Below are 20,467 nucleotides of genomic sequence, written 5' to 3'. Positions count from 1 at the left end.
AGGACCCCTTCTGAACCCCAAAATCTTACATCACTATCAGAGGCAATAGGAAACTCCATTCAAGACTCCAGGCTAATTAAGGGAACCTGGTATTATTACAGACATTTGCAGGGAATTCTTTTGTAACAAGAATAATTTGTCTTCATTGCATCCTACTCTAGAAAGGACTCAAGATGACATCCAAAAATGCATACATTACAGAAATAGAAATTAAAAGGAAAGTTAGAAAAAGGGTAAAAATAAGAAAAAGAATGTGATATAGAGCTATGACTAGTGAGTAAACTTCCCAGGACTGTGACACTAATTTGGCTGTGAGTTTCTAGAAGTCAACATTTCAAGAAAGCCACAGAGAATTCTGAGATTCACAGGGCCCATCAGGCTAAAGCACACCAGTGCTCAAGAGAATTGCTTAACACAGAGGCCAGAGAAAGATGCCTCCCCTGGGCTGCAGAGCTAAGATTTCAAGTAACTTCACAGACAACATCCCTGGCAGCTTCCAGAACAGCCTTGAAGAATTGCCTCCTAATTGCTATGTTTTGTAAAGCCAGGATTCAAGTTAGCATCATATATAATTTAGGTGGTCCCCTTGAGGGATGAAGAATTAATGCTGATATTTCACAGTTCTGCTAAGTCATGTGCCAGGAGTACATGGAAGATAAAAAGTGAGAGAAGGCTTCCAGCCCCAACATCCTCAGGCTGTGTTTTTAAAACCCTCGGGTTCAATGGAGATGCTTCAGAGGCAATGGAAGCTTAGAGTAGCCCATGAGGCACCTGAGGGCCAGTTATTCCATGTCTCTGGATATAGCTAAGCAGCCCTGCTTATTTCTAAATTGCTGAAAATATACGATGTACTCTGTACAGAATTGTAACTTGGTAAACAGGGTTTGAAGTCATTGAGGGTTAGGGTATCTTCATTCAGATTCAAAGGCAGATTTTTACTAGTTTATGGGACTGGAAAAATTGTGCCTCTGCCTTAGTTTCCACGTCTATCAAATGAATCAAGAGAGATAGATTAATAGATATAGATTTTTTGTCATAAGTATGCACATGCAGTGTACATGCCCGTATGAATGTTAATACACATGTGGGCACAGGTTGGAGAATGTGGAGACCAGAGGTGGTGTTGGCTGCCTTCCTTAATTGGTTTCCTCTTATTTATTTTGAGAGAGAGAGAAAGAGAGAAAGAGAGAGAATGGGCGTGCCTGGGCCTTCAGCCTCTGCAAACCAACTCCAGATGTGCATGCTCCCTTGTGGTACATGTGTGATAAATGCATTTGCATCACTGTGCGCTTGGCTATGTGAGACCTGGAGATTCAAAAATGAGTTCTTAGGCTTCTCAGGCGAGTGCCTTAACTGCTAAGCCATCTCACCAACCCTCCTCTACTTTTTGCTGAAGTAGAGTCTCCACTTGAGCCCAGAGTTTACTGATCCACCAGTCTAGCTAGCCAGCTTGCCCCAGGGATGTCAAACCTCTGCCTTTCATATGCTGGGATTACAGGTGGCCTCTGTACCAACACAGCATTCATGTGGGTGCTGACGATCCAAACTCTGGTCCTCACACTTAGGCAGTAAGCATTTTACCCACTGAGCTACCTCCAAGGCCCCATAGAGATAAATTTTATAGAAGATCTTCTTCTATTGCCAAGGCTTCTCTATAACTCACAGCAGTACAGGCAGCCTTCAACACACAGCAAGCCCCCTACCTCAGCCTTATCAATGTTTGGATTATAAGCATAAGGCACTACACCTGGCCAAATGAATATATTAATAGGTCCTATAACATAGCAGTGATAGGAAGATTAAGATGATCAATGCAGAACATCTGTGGCCGAACACTTGCTAGCCACAGAATAAGTGTTCACTAGCATATTATTGCCAGAAGTTTTGGTAGGTGCAATGTTGACTTCTGAATATAATGTGACTTCTCACAGATGAAGAGACTGCTGCTTTAAAACTGCTCTCTTCAGGGGAAGGGAAGATGGATCCGTGGATAAAGTGTTAGCTGCACATTCATGAGGACCACAGTTTGGATCCCCAGCAACCACATTAAATGCACTTGTACATGGATACCCACCTGCTATTCAGAGACCAGTATATTCCTAAGGCAAATTGGCTATCTAGACTATCCAAATTGGCAATTTCTTGGCTCAAGTGAGATATCTTGTCTCAGTAAATAAAGTGGAGAATGAAAGAAGAAACCCTAAATCAGCCTCCATATACCCATGTGTCTGCATACAGATCCACAAACACACACGCACACACACCACGTATACATACAGGTTCAAAAAATACTGTCTATTAAAGCTATCCAAAACTAAAACATCCTTTAAGTAAAGTAAAAAAAAATCTTTAGGTAAAGATGACTTCTCCTAGGATAAGTCTACTTGGTTCAAGTCTCCTTGAAGCCAGGAAAAAGAACTCTTAGCTTATTTCCCAGTACTCTATCAATAAGGAAAAGCAACTGTCTTCCTTTTCTCACAGCTCTTCCCCATTTTTCTCTAACTGACTCACTGTACCCATTTTGCATAATCTAGGATATGAAATAATAAATACTTCTCCTCTGTGAGACAACTCCAGTTGTCTGTGGAATCCTAGAGGATTTCAGACCATATTTATGATTCGCAGTATAGGATTCAATCAATTGATGATGTCTGCCACTAGGAAGAGAAGAAGTACATGCATAGAGGTAAGACACTGGAGAAGATACCATGCTGTGAAATAACTTACTGAGTGTGGGATTCGGATGTTACCATTATCAACTCTACGTAGCACATGGGAACATTGTGGACACATGCTAGTTCATTTGACAGTGTTTACAGAATGACTAATTGATTCATGTTTGAAACATTTAACGAGCATAAAAGGCAATGGTAATTGGATCTGCTGACCTTTTCCAAAGCATACAGCAGGCAATAGGGCTTGAAGCTAGGAATTATAACATACAGCAATGCCTAAGTCACTTCAGAAGGTCCATTGATTGAGCAACACCAATGAGGAGGCATGTGGCCCTGACTTCCATTAGTGAAAACCCTACATCAATTTGGGATGCTTATGCTTTGCCTGCCTTCAGCCTCTGAAGCTGAAACTGCTTGTTTCGAAATAATTCCCACACTGCAGTTATTGAGTTCTTGCATTACTAGGTGCCATGCTCACTGTAAATCATGGGAAGAGGAATCAAAGTTGCTGGATTTCACCAAAGAAATAAATGCCAGTGAATCTTAACACACCAAGCAATGCAGTTTGCTAACAGAAGAGCAAACAAAGTGTTAATAGAAAGTGTGCTTGTGCATATCTGTCTGTATCCATCTACTTGGCTCCCCAAAATACTTCCTCATTTGATTGACAGGATATAACAACCTTATCTGGTACTTCGTTACGGTTTTCTCAGTTTCCTTTACTAGTTCTCCTCATTTTCATAAATTTGAAAGAGTGAAGTATCCCAAAGCCAGTCAACAAGTCTTTTGTGCTTCCCCCAAAAGTCAAAGTCTCTTTGCTACATTCCTGGGCAATGCTATCCATCAGCTATTTGGCCAAAGCCCTCAACTCTTATATTTGGTCATTATTCATAACTAGTCCAACAGCCAAAGTTCTATGCTATTCATTCATCTCAGAATGAAACCCCTACCCTGCACTTCCATGGTACCTCTGTCATTTCTCACCTGAATTATTGCTTTATCTCCTAACCAGTCCCTAGGGTCTGACCTTTATCATAAGAGCAGCCAGAGTGATCCTGTACAAATGTAAGTCAGGCCGTTCAGACTATAGCCAAAGCCATCAGCCTTCTGCTCACCTGGAGAGTCAGCCTCAGTCCTTACAGGTGACCTGCAATGTCTAATATGTTTATCTTCACCCATCACCCCCTGACCTCCTCTCCTTATTATTGCTTCTACATCAGCCTCAGTGGACCCTAACAATGTCTCCAAGAAGCATCGCAGCACCACAGACACATATGTATTGGTGCTTTAGAACTTTTGTCCCTGGTGTTCCTTAGCCTGGGATCCTTCCACCAGATGCTCTTCGACTACATGGTCATGTTCTTTAAGGGCCTTTCTAGCCATCCAACCTAAAATTGGAAGCTGTTCCCCAACACAAGTCACGCCCTAACACTTCTTATGTTTTATTTCTGGTTTTGTTGTTATTTTGCTTTGCTTGTCTTCTCCTTAAAATTTATCTCTAGTTGTACCAGTCAGCTTTTCATCACTTGGCAAAACACACAAGGTAATTTAGAAAGGGGAAAGATTTTGTTTTTGCTCAAAGTTTTACAGGTTTCCATCTATGGCCACGTGGCCCCTTGTTTTGGGCTTGGAGTGAGTGGTGGGGATAGCCACTCATCTCATGACATCCAGGAAGGAAAGAGAGAAGCAGTCAGGGTCTTTGTATCCCTTTCAAGTCACATCCCAATGAGCTAAGGACCTTCCTCCCTCTAAACTCTGCCTCTTCAATATTCCACTAACTCTCAATATCATCATCAACTGGAGACCAAACCTCGAACACATGGACCTTTGAGCACTTACAATCCAAACTCTAACACTACTTATGTACATTTTACTGTCTTCTCTAGTAGAATGAAAGCCCCCAGGTACAGATGTTTGGCATCTTGTTCACGGTTCTTTTTTTTTTTTTTTTTTTTTTGGTATCATGTGGAAAAGTGACTAGCACAAAGATACTCAAATAAATACACACTCAGTGAATGAATAAGTAGGGAATTTACTTCCAAATAGGATAAAGGCAGAGAAAATGACACAATGATAAGAAATATTCAACATTCTTTGGACTAGACTAAAAGGAATTAACATATTTTCAATGTATTCTCTAAACTTAGAACACAAAATCTGGAAGGAAGACCATTTGCACTGGCGAGGCTATATAATGAACACCATGTGCTTTCTTGGTAATTTGTAATCACTTTTATTTAAGTGTTCTATAAATATTTTTTGAAGCTCAATGAGTTTGCAAGTGCTTCAAAATATTTGGAATATATTTTGGAACATTTCAAATTGTTTTAAAATCTTTTTCAAAAATGTTCAAGTCATCAGCAAGCTTAGAAAATCAACAAGTTTAATAACCAAAATGTTTTGAAATTGTGCTTTAATATCATTTGGAAACATTTGTGAAAGCCAAATGCCTCCAAAAGGATAGTTTTGAAACTCTGATTTTTGTTGTTGTTGTTGTTATCATGGTAAAAAAAAAAAAAAAAAAAAAAAAAAAACTGAATAAATCAAGGGTTCCCAAGTCATGGAGAAAGCAACATCTCCAAATTTTTGGAAGGCAGATTGAATATCTTCCAAGATAACTTTACTTGTACTTACTTCATAGTAAAAACTTGAACATGTGTCCATCAATAGAAAAACAAATAAATGTGTTAGGCCATTAAACCTGGAATATTAAGATGTAATAACAAATATCCAGTAAAGAGAGTAAGTTATAGGGTAATATTCAACCCTTACTCACACTTGGTCCTCTTTGTGAAGAGAATTGTATACATCTATGAAGCACACTCATGCCTATGCAGGATAGAGGGTTCAGGTTCCCAAGAAGTCACAGTGGGGAGTGCTAGAGAAAGGGACTAAAAAGGTCGGAGGAACTGGGAGAGCTTTATTTTAATGACCTCCTTTAATACTGTTTTAAAATTTTTTTGAAATGTGATGATGGTTTTCTTTAATAATTGAAACTGTAGGGACTGAGAGGAAGTTTCCATGGGTAAAGTGCTTGCCATGCAAACATGAGGACCTGTATTCAGTCCCCAGAACTCATGTAAACTCCAGCTATGGTGGCCTGTGCCTGTAATCCCAGCACTGGGGACACGGAGACAGGAAGATCTCCAAGGCCTTCCCCCTTGTTTGTCTCACCAGATTAGTGACTTCCCAGTGCAGTGAGACCCTGCCTCAAAAATAATGTGCACAGCAATCAAGGGAGACACCCAGTGTCAATTTCTAGCACATATACACATGTGCCCACACAAATACATTCACACCACATGAAAAAAGTAAAATGAAAAATGTCTCAGTATCAGATGGTGTGTGATACATTTTCTTTATGGGACTTGAAACAAAAACAGTAAAATAGCCACAAATATTAGGGAATAGCAATTGTCCAGCATGATAGGCTGTCGGTTCACAACACAAAGTTCAGAGATAAAGGACCATCTGAGCCTCCTCAGAAACACATGGGCCAGCGCTGGAGGGACTCAGAGAGCTGGGTTGAGATATTTCAAGGAGAGGAGCTGGTGGAAGCTTCATGGCTTAACTGGGGGGCTCAAGACTCCCCTGTGATTGCTGCTAGAAAGGCAGGGCTCCAATGTACATCTGGGGATAAAAAATGATTAAGATTAAGTGCATGTATATTTCAAGCTGTAGAACCCATTTCAGTCTAACCCCAAAGTCTATTATCCTCTCTCACTGTCCCAGGCCTTCCCTCTGCTATAATCCCCATTTTCTTTTAACACATAAATATCCACTTTTCCAGAACTATTTGCTGAAAATACTGCTCCTTATATACTGAATTGCATCTGTACTTTGCAATAGACTTCAATATATCAAAATTCTGAAACATAAAAGAAAGCCTTCATATTTTTGTAAACAAAAATTGCTTATATAAGATACCAAAAATAGTTATCAAACATCATAAAAAGAAACTAGGGTTTATGAAAATTAAAAAAAATTTCTGGGGCTAGAGAGATGGCTTAGCATTTAAGTGCTTGCCTGTGAAGCCTAAGGACCCTGGTTTGAAGCTTAATTCCTCAGGACCCACATAAACCAGATGCACAAGGGGGCACATGCATCAGGAGTTCATTTGCAGTTGCTGGAGGCCCTGGAGTGCCCATTCTCTCTCTCTCCCTCCCTCCCTCCCTCCCTCCCTCCCTCCCTCCCTCCCTCCCTCCCTCCCTCTCTCCCCCCCCTCTCTCTCTCCCTTCCTCCCTCCCTCCCTCTCTCTCTCACTCTCTGCCTCTCACTCTCAAATAAATAAGAAAACAAAAAAGTAATAATAATAATAAATTTTTAAATTTCTGGACTTCAATTGAAAAGACACAGTATAAACTAGAAGTACTTGTAAATTATGTGAATGATTCCAGAGAACATCTGAAAAAAACACTCAAAACTCAGTAACAAAGAAAGAAAATCATACCTTTAAAACAAGGCAAAGATTTTAAGACATTCACAAAGAAAACATGGATGTCATTCATATATGTATGATATATATTTTTTTTCTAAGAAAATTTGTTCATTATTTGTTATTACATAATGTAAGTCAAAAACTGTAATCACATACCACTACATGTTTAGTGAGCCAGGCAACTTTGAAAAAGCTGATCATACTAAGTGTTGGTGTGCTTGGAGCAACTGAAACACCCTCATGACCAGCTGGAATGCAAAATGAGTTAACTGTGAAACTTGCGTGCACTTATGATACACTTCAGTGGTTCCACTACCATATTTTCTCAAGAGACAAGAATGCTTTCACTCCTACATGAATATTTACAGTGGCTTCATTTACAGAGTTGGAAATAAAGAAAACGTCTATCAACATGGAAGTAGACAAACTCATTGTGGTACGTCTACACAATGGAATACTTCTTAATAAAAGTAACGAACACCACAATATACACATTACCATGTTAATGGACGTCAAAATAATTATTTTGAAAGAAAGCAGACTTCAAAAAGAGCCCATAATATATAATTGAATTTGTATGAAATACACATAAAAGTGATATAAAATAGACTGGTGATTTTGGAAATGGGGCCCAGTGGAAGGCAGAGAGAAAATCATAAAGTGTACAAGTACATTTTCATGGATAATATAAGCACTCACTGTCTTAATTATAATTGTCCAGATATATAAGACTGTACTCCTCATATTTACTGTATGACAACTGCATTTTTATATATGTGCTAAAGCAAAATGAAAGCACAACAACAACAAAAGCTGCCAAAACTAGTTTTAAGGGCTGGAAGGCATGAATGTGGACCACATTGCTGTGCAGGGCGTGAGTAAGGAGCAAGAAGGTAGGTCATCCTGATGTCCAGAGTCAGTACAGGGTCATCTTCTAAAGGTGACTTAGAAACAATTTGAAATATTGCAAAATAGCATCAAACAAGTTTGTGTGCCTATGTTATTCAGTAGCTGTTAAACTTTGAAAACAAGAAAGAAACAGCAAACTCCTGTCAATAAATGGTATGCTGAGAAGTCAGATGATTCTAGCTTCGGGCCCAGCTAGACTCAGTTCTCATGGTGCTCAGCAGCCTCAGTGCCTCCTGATCTTGCACCGGCTTTTGCTGTTCTGTAGTGTTCTCAGCCTCCAGGTCCTCTTGGCCATGACAGGAAAGACACCGCTAGTGTATCCTTCCTTCCCTAAGTCCAGGGCAAAGATAGGCCCTATCATTTAGCTTATTCCAAGAAAGGCCTCAAGATCTTTAGATTGTTTAGGCTACATGCTCACCCTTTAATCATTTGCTGTCGGTCAGGAAATGTAATGCCCTGAAACATATTCTTCTCTTGTGGTTGATATGGGATTCCAGCCACAAAGTACAGAAGACACTACCCTTCAATCTAGCACCTGACACTGTGTTAGTTCCTTTTCTCAGTGCTATGACAAAATACCTGAGAAAAACAACTTAAATAAGGAAGTCTTGATTTTGGCTCACATTGTAAAGTAAGAAAGGCAGCAGGAGTGTGTGGCAGAAAAGAATGCTCATCTAAGCTCGCTTTCTCCTTTATAAAAATTATGTTTTGATATTTTTATTTATTTATTTGAGAAAGTCAGAGACACAAAGAAACAGAGTCAGAGAGAGAGGAGTGAGGATGTATACCCAAGGGCCTCCTGCCACTGCAAACAAACTTCAGATGCACCTTTAACCACTGAGCAATCTCTCTAGCCCCTTATTTCTTTATTTATTTGTGTGTGGAGGTAGGACACTGTGGTGGTTTGAATAGAATAGATGGCCCCCAATATATTCATTTCTTTATTGTTTGTAGTTTGCATCTGCAGGTTACCTGGCTGGAGGCAATGTCACTGGGTGATCTTAAGGTGTGGTGGTGGGTTTCCGATTTCAATCTAAAGATATGCAAAGTGTGCCTAGCTGGAGTTCCTGAAGTGTGCTGTGGCTTTTGACCTTTAGGCTGGTGCTTCTCTCTGTCTGCTTGGGCCTGTGAAGGCAGGCCAGCTTCTTCAGCCATTATGGAACTTCCCCTGGATCTATAAGCTTCAATAAATCCCTTCCTCCATAACTGTGCCTGGTCTGAAAGTTCATCTCAGTGAACCTGAAGCTGTCTTCTACAGACACATACCACTGCAAATGTGTGCAGGTCAGAGAACAATTTCACTGTGTCTATGCTTTACTTTATTTGAGGTAGGGTCTCTTGACACTGCAAATGAACTGTATGACTGCAAACGAGCCACACTAGCTGGCTCATGAACTTCAAATTCTACTGGTATGGCCTTCCATTGTTATAGACACATTAGGATCATAGACACATATGCCACTTTGCATCTGGCTTTACATGGGTGATGGGGAATTGAATCCTGGCCACCTGATATTGCATGCAACTGCCTTTAACCACTGAGTCAACTTCCAGCTCACTTTCTCCTTTTTCTTCTGTCTGTGATCTCAGCCCATGGAATGTTGCTTCTCACATTCAGGGTGGGTCTTCCCACCTCAATTAACCCAATCTAGAAATTTAATTAACTATCACAAGGATAATACCAGAAGAAAGGAACTTGGATTTTGGAAGCTGACCTGGTCTGAATGCTTGTATCCTCTCAAATTCATATGTTGACCTCTTAACCACAAATGTAATGGAATTTTCATAGAGGGTTTCTTGGAGGTGACTAAGTTATAGGGACAGATCCTTCACGCTTAGGATTAGCGTCCTTGGAGGGGCTGGGGATATTGCTTAGTGGGAAAAGCACTTGCTGAGCAAGCATGAAGATCTAAGTTCAGATCCCCAGAAGCCACATAAAATGTCTCGATGGCCATGTGTGCCTGTCACCCCTGTTCTGGGGAGGCAAAACAAGTGGATGTCTGGAGCTTTCAGGCTAGCTCGCCTAGCCCAATCATGAGCACTGGGCTCAGTAAGAGACCCTGTCTTAGAAAAGAATGTGGAGAGAAATCAAATAAGATACCTGACATCAACTTCTGGCCTACACACATGCACGCGTGTGAACACAAACACACATACAAACATGTATACACACTTGCATGCACATCACATACTCATAACATGCAAAAAAAATAATTTAAAGATGGTTATCTAGTCTTCTCTATCTAGGAGAAGACAGTTATGATTTAGGAAATAGGGCTCTCATTAAACAATGGATTTTTGGCTCTTTGATCCTGGAGTTCCAGAATTCATAGTTGTGAGAAATAAATTTCTATAGTTTGTAAACCACTGTGTTTGTGGCATTTATCTTTGATTTATTTATTTGCAAGGAGAGAGAGAGAAGAGAATATGGGCACACCAGGGCCTCCTGACCCTGCACATGAACTCCAGATGCATGCATCACTTTGTGCATATGATTTCACAGGAGTACTAGGGAGTCAGATCCAGGCTGTCAGGCTTTGCATGCAAGCACTTTAACCACTGAGAAATCTCTCCAACTCCAGTTGACAGTATTTTATTGTAGAAGTTCAGATTGACTAAGACAGAAGACAAATGAGAAATCCCCACTCCAAGCATCAAACCCATTTCGTAGCCCATGATAGAAAGGAAGGCTCATCCCCAATGTTTGTTCTGGACTGTGAAGACTAGTGGTATTCTGTCATGCATGCAGACAAGAAAACCCGCAGAGAAGAAACGGCCTGTGCAGTGGTCTCTGTCTAGGGTTCCCAGGTTCTTGGCATCTTATTGAAACAACTGAAGAGAAGTGCACAAAAGTCATGAAGCAGCAGGAAACTTTATTACGAGCAAAGTGACAGTAAAGGTTTAAATACTGCCCCTAACCCAACTCTCCCTTGGATCTTGATATCTTTTAAAATAAGATTTTAAAATATATTTTATTTACTTATATATTTGAGAGAGATAAAGAGGCGCAAAGAGAGAGAGAGGGAGGGAAAGAATGGGTGCATAGGGCCTCCAGCCACTGCAAATGAAATCCAGATACATGTGCCCCCTTGTGCATCTGGTTTATGTGGGTCCTGGAGAATCAAATAGGGATCCTTTGGCTTTGGCAGGCAAACGCCTTAACAGCTAAGTCATCTCTCCAGCCCCGAACTTGATTTCCTTATGTGTCCTTCTATAAAGTGGGCACAATAATGGCCTCCAGGCCCACTTTCCTAGGGTGGCCTAGATCTCTTTGTTATTGTAACCAGCACTTCCATGGGAAAGCAGATCTGAGACATGTGCCCCTCTGGAACCTCCAGTGACGTCTAACTTCCGGGTGAGGCCTCTCCTCCCCCAGCTCCTTTTCCTCCTGCAACAATTAGCAGGTGTGATTAGAGGGGAAAGCTTGCTCATGGGCCCAAACACACAAACTTTAAGGCTGGTTCTACTGGTTTCCATCTTGCCATCTTGGATTGGTGAACAGAGGACTCACTTGTAGAGAAAATGGGGTCGTACCTTCCTCTGGGCTCCCAGAGTATTCCCCTGGACATTGCTCTTTATGAGAGAACTTCCTTCACAAAACAAGTAATTAGGAAGATACCCAGTAGAAATCTCTATGTTCTATGGGCACACACATGTGCCTACATACATGTATACACACACACCATGTACACAAAAAATTTTATTGTACCGTATTTATAAGTTTTGAACTAAGAACTTCATCCAGTACCCTCAGCAACCCTCTGAAGGAGACATCCATACCTCTATTTTATATAGGAGGGAACCCAGAAAGACTAGTGCACTTGCCAAAGAGCACACATCCAGGTAAGTGGAAAGCTTGGACTTGAACCCAGATTTTGCACACACCTTTCTGCTAAATCAGGACTGTCATCCCTTAGCACTATTGGCATTAAAGCCCAAGTAACTCCTTAGTGGAGGTCAGGGAAGGTGAGCCCATGCATCATAGGTTATTTAACAGAACCTATGACCTCTGCCAGAAACTCAACTACATTTCCCCAAGTCTGATGACCATAAACATGTCCGTAAATTGGCAAATGTACCCCAGGGGACAGTTGAGAAGCTCTACATAGGATGCTCAAAGGGTCCACTTTTGCTCTAAAACCCCATGTTCTAACTCTATTGGAACTGTGACTCGGTGACATCCAGCAGGAAGAGAGGACAATGACACTGCTGATCCCAGGAAGCAGATAAAGTCTACTAGAAACTTCTTCTGCAACTCGCCTAGCTTATTAACAAAGAAGATGCTCTAAGCAAATTAAAGATAGGGCAGGGTCTCCACTGGCTGTACTGTATCCTTCCCACTTGTTTTTCAAGTATATGTGTGTGTGATGTGCCTGCATATGTTTATGCTATGTGAAGCACATGTGTGTGGGGGTTCACATGCATGTGGAGTTGAGAGGTTGATGTCTTATGTCTTCCTCAATCCTCTTCATCTCATTTTTGAGGCAGGGTCTCTCACTGAACCTGGAGTTCACCTACTCAGCTATACTAACTATACACCAGTGATTCTCCTGTCTCTGCCTCCACAGCTCTGACATGACAGATATGTCATGTCAAGTTCTCATTTAGGTGCAGCAAGCACTTTATACACTGGGCAATCTCTCTAGCTCTTCTTTTCAATTTTTTAACATCTTGGACACCGAAATGCATCTTGTAACCAATGGGACATTAGGATTTGATTGACAGCACCTAGTCTTCCTCAATTGGTTTTAGAACTGTACCTCATCCTGCATCATGCCTTAAATAAGACAATATAATTTCAGAGCCCCATGTAACACCTACCCTCACTCCCAGTGGGAATAAATTTAAATTATCACCCGTTTCTGGGAAAAGGTGGTCCTGATGACCATGACTTATATAGTGGGCAGTTCATTTGTGTCAGGAAACGAACTCTCCCTCATGTCACAGGGCACAAGTCAGCATGCCATCACGGGTGCAGCTTCACGGTGCAAACCTCATGATGTCCACAGAAGCCCAGCCCCACTGTTGTTAGCTCAGCTCCTCCAGATCCAGAGAGTAAGAACTAAACAGCACTGGACGCCCGGAGTGTCTCAGAGCCAGAAAAAAATTCCAAAGTACAAATTCTTGAAATCAGTTTTATTTTTTCCCCTGACCCCAACAAAGCATGGCTATGGTTCTATGTTTTACAGTCTGTGGATGCCAACTCATTACCTGCAATTCGAAAGAAAATGAATTTTAAAAGGTAGAGATGCTCCCTTAATAGGATCCAAATGCAGCAAATCATCTATTAATATTGTTCCCTCAAGAAAAATGAGGGTAAGCATCAGGGAAAGGCAACACTCGTGTATCTTTCTCTGCCTTCATGAAATATAGCCTTCTTTAAAATGAATATGATTACTTGCAAAGCAAGTTTCTCTGTTTTACTTCTTTGATAGCTGTTTCTGCCTTAATGTGCTTTAAATGTATAATAAGAATATAATGAAAAACATACATTCATTCAATGTGCTTGTTACAAAACCCAAATCCTATCAAATTAAATTTATTGCATTTCTTAAGCCTGTTCCTTCTATTTATATTTGCCCTGCAATGGTCAGAATTTACTTCTTCTTTCCCACCTTAACCTCCAAAGAAAACACCATATGTGAGCTTGCAGGTTCTGCTCTTGTTCCTTCCTTTCCATCTTGACTCCTACACTCTACCTTGTCTTCCCCTTCTTCCCAGCCTTCTCCCCCATCTCCTAAGAGATTGTCAAGAAGTGCACATATGAATATCATAGCTAGCTCTCCTAGTCCAAACCAACGTTTTGTAATCATATATACTTCAAGTCCACATCTAGCATGTATGTTTATTGTTTTAAACTGAAACTTAACCATGTTTGTTTAGGTACTGTCTGTGGTTTCTTTCAGGCTTCATGCTCTCAGGCATGGTCCATAAAGTCTAATAAGTGTATCACCTAGCTCTTGATATAAAAGTGCTACAGGGTCAAAGCCAGGTATCAGAGCTGATGTGCCTCAGCTCTTTCCCAAAGCTGGGATGCCATAAGCCACATGACTTCCTGGAATGTGCATTCCAAGATACTCTTTGACTGCCGTGGTTGTCCCTTGTTCTCGTGCTGGACTACAGTTGTCCTTTATTTGTGCTCAGGTGATATTAAACCCACATTAAGATCTCAGAGAAAATGGTCCCAGCATCCAAGCTCCGCCCACCAGCATCATGGAGTCAGGTGTTCCTGGTTCTCACTCTGCCAGCTGCCTTTGTGATTGGGGATCCGTGGTTACTCCTTTGGGGACTGGAAATAGCTGTTCCTCCTTGAAAGCAATTGTTATAGTTCAGATTCCCCAAACTGAGGGCAAGTCACATGAGTGAGGTCATCTTAGCAGTATCAGGTGGAGCAGAGAAGTAGGGGGTGGAAGTGGCATTAAGTGGTAAGGAAAGTTGCATTTGCCAAGCACAAGACAGTTCTGATAAGTCCTGGCAAAACAGCAGGGAACATTTGTTCCCAAGGACAATCAGGATCTCTCTCAAAGTCCCACCACCCATTCCCATCAGCTGCCTGCAGAGCCATGCTCCCTAAGGTGAGAATTATCTGGCCCACACAACCCTGCCTGCTAGGCACACGTGTCCTGCAGCCAAAGATAAGTCCCAGGCAGACATAGGAGTGGTGATCAGAAGTCAGGCCAGAGTGCAGTTAAATAGCAAAGAAGCAAGGGCACAGGGTACCAACAGCATCAGATACAACCTGTATCAACTAAAGGCTCCCCAGGGGAGGGAGGCATGGACTAGGGGTTGAGATTGTATGTAGGAGCTGAAATGGGCTTGTTAGAACTGCCCAGGAGGCTGCCAGGAAACAATTGCCTTCACTAAAGGCAACAAAAAGTGTTTGGATTTGGAACAGAGAGTATTTATTGTTCAGAAGGAATTGCTCTGGGGTATTTGAAATAAGAATGCCTCTCTGCCTTCAAGATATTATTAATGTTACCAGGTTGTCAATCAAACTGCTTTCATTTTAGTTGTCCTGGAAGAAATTTTCTCTTTTCTCTGCATATCACACATCTCACTTCTCACCAGAGCTACTAGCAGAACTGTCCAAGAATGGCATATCTAGTTTTCAATATTTTTGTTTGCCCTTATGTGAACCTGAGTGGCATGTCAAATTAATTTGGTCTGTGTTTCAGAATTTGTCCAGTGAGAAGCAGGGTCCTTTTATTTATGTTTCAATCTTAAGCCATTTTGAATCTACTCATCTTGAGGCCATTTGTTCATGCACCAATTCAACCAGTGAGTTCTTGAACATTTATTGTGTCATTTGCAGGATAGAAGTGCTGAAAAATTAATAAGCAATAGTTCCTGCCTATAAGGAGCTTAAAGGATAATTGTGTTGCCAAGAGTATCCATTAGTTTGTGTCTGCCCAGCATCCTTGCTAACCTCTAAAAAAATGAGCATATATTCAGTGTACCAAGTGGCAGCTTTCAGAATAGCATTCTCACTGCAGCCTATCGTGCAATTTGCCCATGTCTTGCTCCCTTTCCTTTCCTGTTCAGTCCCTTCCTCTTTCCAAAAATAGTACTCATTCTGCTTTTATGCCTTGTGTGTGTGTGTGTGTGTGTGTGTGTGTAAAATCTAGAGTCCAACTATGAAAGAAAATGTGCTGTTTCTTGGAGTCTGGTTTATTTTTCTTAATATGGTGATCTTCTATGCTATCCATTTTCCTACAAATGACACCATTTGTTCACATTTACGGCTGAGGTTGAATGAAACTGCATTTTATGTACCACATTTTATGTATACCTTCATCTGTTGATGGACACCTTGGCTGATTCATAATACCTATTGTGAACAGTGCTTCAATAAACATGGTGTGCAAGAATCTCTGCAGTGTGATGGCTTAGGCCCTTTGGGAATGTCTTAAGGCATGGTATAGTTGGATCACGTGATATTTCTGCTTTTAGGTTTTTGGAGAACATTCACAACCACCTCCAGAAAACCCTAGAAATAAATATATATGCAAATAAACATAACACAAAAGTGAAAGACCTCTACAATGAACCTTTCAAACCCTAAAGAGAAAAATGAAGAAGATGGAAAGATCTTCTATGATCACGGATGCTAATGTGATGATGGCTATATGACCAAAAGCATTCCACAGATTCAATGCAATCACCATTAAAATTCTACTGACAACACCCACAGAATAAACAGAGTCAATTATAAACTCCCTAGCCTTTCGATATTGGATTCTGTTTCCTCCCAAGGGTACTTTATACCCTGCTCAGTACATAAGAACTGCACTTCAGTCCCAACACTGAGAATCCTCTAAGACACAGTGATTGGTTCATAGGTAAACACATGATAAGGTTTGTCTGTGATTGAGAGTATGCTACACAGGGAACTTTTGGGAAGAGCCACATTCTCCCTGTCCAGTTGAGCTTGACCTGAGAGTGATTTAATTGGGAGGTACCACAGTCCTTGCTGCCATAGAGAAGGCCCTGAGACAAACACTTTGTCCACTGGGCTAGCTTGTCAGCAAGAGGGAGCCCTGAGCCAAAGCAGAGGGCACAAAGAAGCATGAAAAGAAGGAAAAAGAACCCCAATGCCATCATTTGCTAGGACCCAAGTAACTAGAAAAGTGCCTGAGATGAAGCAACTTGCTTCAAATGTATCTGGGCTGACAGTTCAGGGAATCATGGCAAGGAGAACATAGTCCCAAGCAGCTCTATGACAGTGAAAGCATGAGGCAGCTGCATGCTCGCGTCTCTGCACCAAGAAGCAGAGAGGGATTTTGCCAAAAGAGCACTAAACTAAAACATAAAGTACTTCAATCATTTCTATGACCTGGTTGGGCCACCCCTAAAGCCATGACCCACTTGCTCTAACTAAAGCGTTGGAGTTCCCACAACTTCGCAAACAGCGCCACCAGCTGGAGCCTAAGTGTCAAACACATAAGGCTATGGTAGACATTTTGCATCCAAACATAACAGGACCAATAAGTTCCTTTTTATGACTAGGCCAGAACAGCTAGATGTTCTGACCAACAGAAAGAGGCGTAGCCAACCACAGATGAAGTAAGATGGTATTTACTGGTGTGGAACTTTAGATATCCATCAGTCTTTTTTTCTTTTGGTTTTTCGAGGTAGGTCTCACTCTAGCCCAGGCTGACCAGGAATTCACTATGGAGTCTCAGGGTGGCCTCGAACTCACAGCGATACACCTACCTCTGCCTCCCAAGTGCTGGGATAAAGGTGTGTGCCACCGTACCCAACCATTCATCAATCTTATGAGACAATGATGTCATAATGCGGTATACTCACTAGGAGATTAAGTGTGTTAATAAGATGTCATTACAGAAATATGGAGTGTAAGATCACAGGATGTGAACCTTGACCTTGGTGTTGGCTAGCCAGACCCCACCTAGAATATTCCCCAATTCCAGATATTTCAAACAAATGGAAAGTTGTTTTTTAGAATTTCAGTATCTGGGAAGGAAAACAGGCACGAAAGGTATAATTTTATAGTTAATGGCATAATTCTTCATTTTCTAAGTGTTTGGGGAATTTTACAGACCACCAAATCAATAAGGCTAGATTTTGACATTATTTTGAAAGTGTTTTAAGCCAGCCTTAGAATTTTGACTTTGGCTCAAAGATTTAAAATCTAACAACTTGCTTTTCTAGTCTGCAAAAGTAAGCCTAAAAGAAGAATTCATCAGTGTTACTTGAAAGCTGATTCTGTTACAGGCAATAGAGGGGCACAGGTTGCCATCCATTCATCCTGGTGTGCCTGGTCTCATTTATCAACAAAGGTAACAGTATAATAGGAGTTCTCATGTTAGCACAGTTAGATTCCTTAACAAACTGATACTTAAAGTAGACATGAGATTGTAACACCAGCTCCCAATCAATACAATCATAGCCAGGCTCAGAACACTTCAATCTAAGGTAACTAAACAGCACCTACAAGCATTCTGAGATTTACTGAACAAACATTTTTGGAATGTCTAGTTATTTCAGAACACAGTTCAGGTATACTCAAAGTTTTAGATAGAGAATTCATGCAGATTCAACTTAAAATCTTAAAGAATTCATCAAGTAGTACAAGTGATATGACATGAATATGACAAACATTTGTCACCAAAAGCTTCATTCTGTATGCAATTATTCTAGACACACAATGCTATTATAAGATTTTAAAAGAAAGTGGGGAAGGGCTGGCAAGATTGCATACCAGTTAAGGTGTTTGCCTGCACAGCCAAAGGATCTCAGTTTGATTCCCCAGGACCCACATAAGCCAGATGCAAAAGGTGGCACATGCATCTGGAGTTTGTTTGCAGTGGCTAGAGGCCCTGGCCTGCCCATTCTCTCTGTGTCTTCTTCTTTCTCTCTCTTGCTTTCTAAAGTAATAAATAAATTAATTTTAAAAAATAAAGTGGAGAAGAGAGGGAGAGAAGGGGAAGGGAGGGATACATAAAACTAATGACAGTAAGAGTAAGTACTATGGAAACCTGTTCCTTCATCAGCTAATTAAAAGATGTGACTTTATTTTTTAAGAAGAGGGAGAAAGGCATGGAGAGAAGACTTAGCAGTTAAGGTGCTTGCCTGTGAAGCCTAAGGACCCATGTTCGGCTCTCTAGATCCCACATAAGCTAGACACACAAGGTGGCACGTGCCCACAAGGGGGCCCACGTGTCTGCAGTTCAATTACACAGGCTGGAGGCCCTGGTGTGCCAGTTCTCTCTCTCTCTCTGTCTCTCTTGATCTCGCACACAAAAACAATTGTTAGCCTTGCATCAAAAAGAAAGAGATACATAGTTAGGGCAGAAGTATTCTGTTAGTTTTCTGTACCCTAAAGTTCTAGGCTTTTGCTGGTAAACCCCAATGAGCTGTTGGTCAGGGAGGTTCAGAAGACCCTCAAAACTATACCCACCAGACCTAGACAGCCAGGCCCTATTGCTAAAGACAGTCCACATTGAGAAATCAAACTTCCACTGGCTACCAGTCTTTGTGCTAGAAAGTGTGATGCATGCTGCTGGGAGTTAAAGTACCTGCACTCTGAACAAGCACTAGATCCTGCGAGATGTACCCACTGGTGCAATAGGGCACATAGGGTATGGCGGCAATCAACGGCTCTCTGGCTGGATATGAGGGTAACTCGAGGGGAAGGAATTCATGCCTGGTACTGAGACTGAGCCAAAAACCTACGGCTTACAAGGACATAGACCCTAGAAGAATACTTCCACTGTTCTTTGGCTAAATGAAGAGGTTATGCTCATCAAAAATAACTTTCTCGCTCTCTCTCCATATATATATATGTTGCTTTAATGCTAGCACTTGGAAGGAAGAGGTAGGAGGACCACTGAGAATCCGAGGCCACACTGAGACTGCATGGTGAATTCCAGGTCAGCTCAACCTTGACTAGAGTGAACCCCGCCTAGGAAAAAAAAAAAAAATATATATATATATATGCATATGTATGTGTGTGTATGGGTTTATATATTTTATGTATGTATGTGTGCGTGTATATATATGTATATATATACACATATGTATACACATATATATGTATATACACACACACACACACACACACACACACACACACACACATATATATATATATATATATATATATACACATACAAACACACACACACACACACACATATATATATATATACATACATACGTCTCCTTTGATCCATGCTGCCCTCACTCTTGGTTAGAAAACCTACCTTTTTGCAGTTGGCAACTAATACCAGGAAGATCCAAGATTCAACAAAACTATAAGAAAATAAAACAAGTGCCTAGCACTAGATGAGTCATCTCTATAACACCAGCCAGGGTCCAGGAAAGACTGCAGAGGAAATGAAGGATTAAATGAATGCCTTCTCTATGGAGATGTTTATAGACACTGAAGAGACTCAAAACTTGTCAAAGCAGAAAATAAAAGGCTGCCAAGAGCTCACCTTTAAAGAAGACTTCTACCATGTCTTCCAAGGCTCCAGGAACATTATGGGAGAGGGGGAAGAAATAAGGTATGAGCCACAGGGTGGGAAGGCAGGCTGTGAGGCACTGTCATTCCAACATGGCTGGAGCCTTCATGACCCTGCAGTGATTACTGATACCTCACTGAGGGCCCTCGGTAGACTGGGGTGGGGGAGGGGACAAAAGAGGGTATCCTGAGAGCAATGTGACTGAAGTTGCCAATGAAAATATTTTTTTAGAAAAAAAATACTGCTAAATGCTTGGCAAATATTTTTAAAACTCATGTTTGAATCTGAAAAATAATTAAAGAAAGATCCCAGCACTGGCTTAATTGATAGGCCCTCAGATGAATCTCTTTTAAGGGGAGAGATTATTGGGGTTGGCAGGGAGGAGTATGACATGGAAGAGTATGGTGGGCTTCCAAAAGCAAAGAAAGGCTTCCATTCTGAAGAACAAAGGTATGTGA

The sequence above is a fragment of the Jaculus jaculus genome, chromosome 14, assembly GCF_020740685.1.
Source record: "Jaculus jaculus isolate mJacJac1 chromosome 14, mJacJac1.mat.Y.cur, whole genome shotgun sequence".
NCBI classification, from domain to species: Eukaryota; Metazoa; Chordata; class Mammalia; order Rodentia; family Dipodidae; genus Jaculus; species Jaculus jaculus.
Note: the sequence above shows the minus strand (reverse complement) of the source record.